Raw genomic sequence first — 5,817 nt, 5'->3', positions numbered from 1 at the left:
TCATCTTTAGTCTTTTTGGGAATATGAAGTAGTGTACCAATAATACTATCACACACATTTTTTTTATGTACGTCACATTAAGAAAATGTCTAATATACAAGACCTTCCAATAAGGAAGTTCAAAGAAAATAGACTTTTTTTCCACCCATTTGTCTTAATATACTTTGCAAAAGGTTTTCCAAAATCAATATGTAAATCCCTAACCTTTTTAAACAATTGGTCATCGATCAACATTAAAGGTAGGCCTTGTTCTTTTGAATTCCCATTAAAAGATTTTTTTAATTGCCGATAATAATGACTTGGATGCAACCACTTTTGATGTCCCATATAAGCATTCTTCATACCATGCTCCAACCTAATTGAATATGTGTTTTCTTTATAGATAGGGCATCCAAGTTTTCCTTTTATACTGTACCCTAACAAATTACTGTGTGCCATAAAGTCATTTATTATACCAAATAGCAAGGCTCTCAAATTAAATTTCTCTTCCCTATACCCATTGTATACCTCAACCCCTGTCTTCCACAATAACTTCAAGTCTTCAATTATAGGAGTCAAGTATACATCTATGTCATTTTTGGGTTATTTTTAGCCTTGAAATTAGCATGGATAGCATCATATATTTGTGTTTCATGTATAACCATGGAGGTAGATCATAAATTATCAAAATCACCGGCCAAGTGTTATAAGTGCTACTTTGAAGCCCATGTGAATTCATTTTGTCAATAAATAATACAAGGTGTAAGTTCCTTGATTCTTGTCCAAATTCAGGGTACTCATGATCAATCCTTCCCTATTGACGAGAGTCAGCAAGATGCTGTGGTTTCCTATCTTTAATCCTTTTATCTGCATGCCACATTAAATTTTTTGCATTTTCTTTACTACTGTACAATCGTCTAAATCTTAGCACAATAGGAAAATACCATAAAGCCTTCTCTAGACTCTTTTTGTTATCTTTGAAGCATAATGCCTTACATTTTGGATACCCAGTAAATGATTCATATTCATTTCTAAACAACATGCAATCATTTAGGCAAGCATGAATTTCTTATAGCTCATGCCAATAGCACATAACATTTGTTTTGCTTGATACGTGTTAATAGGAAGCTCATTTACTAAAGCTCTTATCACTCTACCCGCTGCTCACTTTCAAGTTGTATAAACTCAATACCCTTGACAATAATATGAAATTGGTACCACCATTATACAAAGGTTTTTGTGCATTACTTTTCAACCTCTCAAGCATGTTTAGGACAATCCTTAAGTTCTTCTTCAACTACCTAGGTCATCTCTTTAAGATAGTCTCCCTCATCAACCTCATATGTACTTGTATCAAAATCATGTGACATATTGCTTTGCTATACCTCTGGCTTGTGTCCCTTGCCTCTTCACTCTTGTACCAACACTTATAACTCCAATCAATTTCATAACACACTAAATGATCTTCTAATTCAGAGCACAAACCTACTTCATCAAACAACATTTTACATAAGGGCATACAATACTATCACAGTCGTGGATGTGCTCAAGTACAAACTTAATAAACTCTTTCAACCCATTCAAGTATTTCTTTATTAATCGATTGAAAGACATCCATTCCTTGTCTATCTTCTAAATCTAGAAACAATCATTTTAGAAAAAAAAATTGCATTTGTTTCACTAACATAATCCCTCTTTTAGCTTTGTTGACTATAACACCTAAACTAAATTAAAACCTTATTAAATGCTTGAAGTTCTCTAACTTAATTCAAATAAAAATTCACAATTAACTAATTCTATTACTATGAAAAAAATTGGGCAGCATAACGGCTTAAAAATAAAATATTCCCAAGCATTTTTCCCTCTCTTCACATCAATTTTAATTCCTATAGTTTTTAATCTGACTTAATTTAATGCTCAGTCATAACAACAACCATGGTCACAAAATATAAAAGAGGATAATAGAATCGTATGGTCATTACTAGAAATCATAGGAATATTGATATCTTAATAAAATTATAATCAAACCAAATGCATGGGGCAAACTAAGTTTAGAAAAAAAAAAACCTCACAATTTGATATAAGAGATATCAACCTAAACTAAATTTCGGCAGCAAAATAGCTTACAATTGAAAGTTTCCTAAGCATTTTGCCCTCTTTTCAACCCAACTCAACCATAATAGGAATCAAATCAATTCATAATAAACATTTTAACAATACAATAGCTAATTCAACAACCAACGCACAAATTAAAATTCAATTTCATAAATCTATAGTTAATGCAACAAGTCAATTCTAAACAACATAAATTACTAATTAAACATAATATAACTCTAACCAAACTAGCAACCAAACCAATTTCAATCTTCAGCCACATAAATTGAAAAAAAAATCCAAAAGAGAAAAACTATTATTAATATAAATTACAAAAAAAGAACTACTAAATTAAAGTCAAGTAAGACAACTTACTAAAAATTAAGCAAAATAGAATTCAAATTACAATCCACCAAGTAAAAAAGAATAAACAATTGCTCAGAAAGCCACTGCCACTGCCACGATGAAAAATTCAACATTGCACACATTAAAAGAGGAAGATGAAGAGGATGAAAATATAGAATATAATTCTACACTACGTTAGAAAAATAAAGAAGGAAGAAGGAGGAGGATAACCCATTAAATAGAAAAGCGCCTAGCGAGATTTTTTGTAGTATCCTGATTTTCTAATTTAGTGATTAGCTATTAATCAAGGGTAAAGCAGTAATTAGCAAATGATTAGAGATTTGGTTGATTAGTTGTTGATTTGTGTCCTTCAGATATTGAATGGGCAGATACGAGTGGAAGGGTCGAGTTTTAGGTCGAAGCAAGTGCATATGATGAGAATTCTCCCCATTGTGCCCTACAGCGTATGGACCAAAAAATAACCTTAAAAGTCATAGATCAGCTGATGAGCTCAGAGAGGAAAGAATAGGAAAACGTGAAAAATAAACGAAGCTAGGGTTGGCTAGGGCAAGTCTTTTTCAAGTATTGAAAGGCACTTTTGACTTGTAACTTATCGAGTAAGCTACGTATAACCCTTACCTTTCATTCTACCTAAATTTCTATAAATATAAGTTAAGAGAAATTGAATTGAAAAAATTTAAGAGGTTTGATTCTTACCCAATAATAATAGAAAGGTTCTGTAGAGTTAATTTTGAGCTTTGTAACTGGTTTAGAGTTGAACGATAAATCTTTGAACTCGTAAGCTCAATTTAGCCCTAATTTAAAGAAAAATTATGGTGGAAATCTTGTTTAACTAAAATGAGATCATTTAAAGTGATATAAAGTGGTAATCAAGTAGTAACTAGCTTAGATTAGATAAGTAGAAAGTAATGAGTGGTTAGTTATAGCCATAGTTAGTAATTAAGTTTTTTTGGTCAATTTGAACAAATTGACTAATTGAGCCAATTGTGTGTAGATTGGTATATTTCACATGCAAGTTAAGAAAGTAAGTTCGTAACGAGCTATAGTGGTAATTGAAATTCACAGGTAACCTTTCTTGTAATAAAAGGGTTAAAGGTAATCGAATAACTTTCTCTATTTGACTACTTATTGTAATTGTGCACGAGTATACTATGTAGTGTATGAAATCATTTTAAATTGAGCATGTTTTATAGCATTGTATGTATATTGCATGAAAAGGAACTTCAATTAAACAAGTGAATGAAATTGTGTAATTTGATATAGAAATGTATGTATGTATGTATATATGTATGTATGTATGTATGTATGAGACTGGCAGTGATTGAGAACGTACTATTGGTTCGAAAAGCAGGATCATAGGGGTGGGAGTTTACCCATAGTGTGGAGTGTGGTGATAAGACAATATGGCAATATTCTCCTTAGTGCCCGACGGGGTGCAATATTGGATAGTTGCATTTCCTTAGTGCCTTTTGAGGTACAGTGTTGGAGATTATCTTCTTACTACCTATTGAGATGCAGTATTAAAGATTTGGACTTCTTAGTATTAATATGATGCAGAGTTAGAGTCAACAATATCCTATTATGTATATTGGGGGAAACTATAGTCTAGAAGTATGATAGAACATCTTTAGCTAGGTGATTTTACCACTAAAGGTGAGCTCATGGCCAATAAAAGTATATATTAGTCTAAGGCTAGCCTATGGTTTCAAGTTAGGGTGATTTAAAGGTTCGATCAGTAATGATCATGTTATATGTGGAGAAATAGTGAAAAGTGGTGAATATAATGATAAAAGAAATGAAATGATATATGTTGATGTGATTTAAAGGAAAACATGTAATATATGTTATGTTTACTTATATATTTTGCTAAATTCTTATATAGTTACATGTAGTAGTCAATAGTAGAGAGTTATTTTATCACTGAGATTTTTATCTCACCCTGTGGTTACATTTTTACAGGACTAGTAGTGAATCAGACAAGGAAAAAGAGTCCGGATCGGCATAGTAGTGCTGTGGCTGTGAAAGCTTAGAGTTTGTGTAAGGAACTAACTTGATGTGTATTGTACAAATGAGTTGCCATAAGGTTGCATGCATGCTTTGAATAATAATGAGTGGTAAAATGTTGAGATGGTAAATATGTGAATCTTAGCCTATATGTGAAAATATGTGGTGAAATAAATGGTATGGGCTAAGATTTAGTGGTAACCATATGGTAAACTTATTGTAAATATATCAGTGGTGATTTAGAAGTGAAATTGTAATGAGAAAGGCCAAGTGGGCCAATTATGCCAAATTATGAAAGTTTGTGTTTGGTGAAAATAGGCCGTTGAATGGCCAAATTATTACCTATATATGTATATGTGGTATATTATAGTCAATTAGGTGTAATAAATCTTTTTGGACTTGGTTCAAGGCCTTGTGTGGTCTAATAAGATAATGAGTTCGATTTGAGTGCTTGGTTGCATTAAATTTTTATAAAAAGTGACTTTTTACATCTAAGTATCCAAATTTTGATTGGACTGTTAGATCATGTCCAAACCTATCTCATGAGTTAGCTTATGAGTTAAGCTTCATGTGAGAACTTAAATCACTCCGATTGGACGTCATATATAAAAATGGCGCACATTAAAAATTCATCATTTCTGTTGTCAAATGATAGTAGCAAATTCAGACTTGTGTACCACAGTGCATGGTGTATCACTTCGCAGCACATGATATAAAGGAGAGCAGGGCATGTGGCTCTGTGCCACATGTCGTAGCACAAGTATTGTGTTTCATGGTGCATGGCCCTTAATCTAACCTATTTTCTTTTTTTAAGATGCATGCAATAATTGTTATGAATGCGTATAACTTGTTTTCATTGTGTAGTACTTTGACGTAATATGATTTTGATGATTTTGCAAAATGAGTTTTAAGTCTAAGCTTTTCAAACAAAGTATTTAATTACTGTCTGGTATGAGTAGTGTGGTAATTAAGTTAATCTTCTCCTAGATCTAGCAGATCTAGGAGAAGGTTACAAAGTGATTATTTTTGTGCGGTAGTAATTAGCTTAATCTTTTCCTATATATGATCGATGTAGGGGTATTGGATAGGGAGGTGCAGCAAAAGATTAAAATTTTAAAGTTCCTATCCTGATATAGACCGAATGAACTCGTTTAAGTCAAGGTGAATAAAAGAGTTAGCTTTTAATTCTTCGAACTTGGTGTATGTTTTCTTCAAGAGTTTAGATCTCAGGAGCTGACAATGTAGATCTGCTCCCTCTAACAGTATCCACATGAACAACTCTTTAACTCAAATAGCATGCTAGCGCTCCCAGCATCTATTCTTCTTTGAATGTTAGTTTTTCTTTTTTATAGGGTGTTTTGTGGCTCCCAAAGT

This window comes from Prosopis cineraria, unplaced genomic scaffold, assembly GCF_029017545.1.
Source record: "Prosopis cineraria cultivar Desert tree isolate PC_DT_omini unplaced genomic scaffold, ASM2901754v1 PC14, whole genome shotgun sequence".
Classification (NCBI taxonomy): Eukaryota; Viridiplantae; Streptophyta; class Magnoliopsida; order Fabales; family Fabaceae; genus Prosopis; species Prosopis cineraria.
This window is presented reverse-complemented; position numbering follows the sequence as displayed.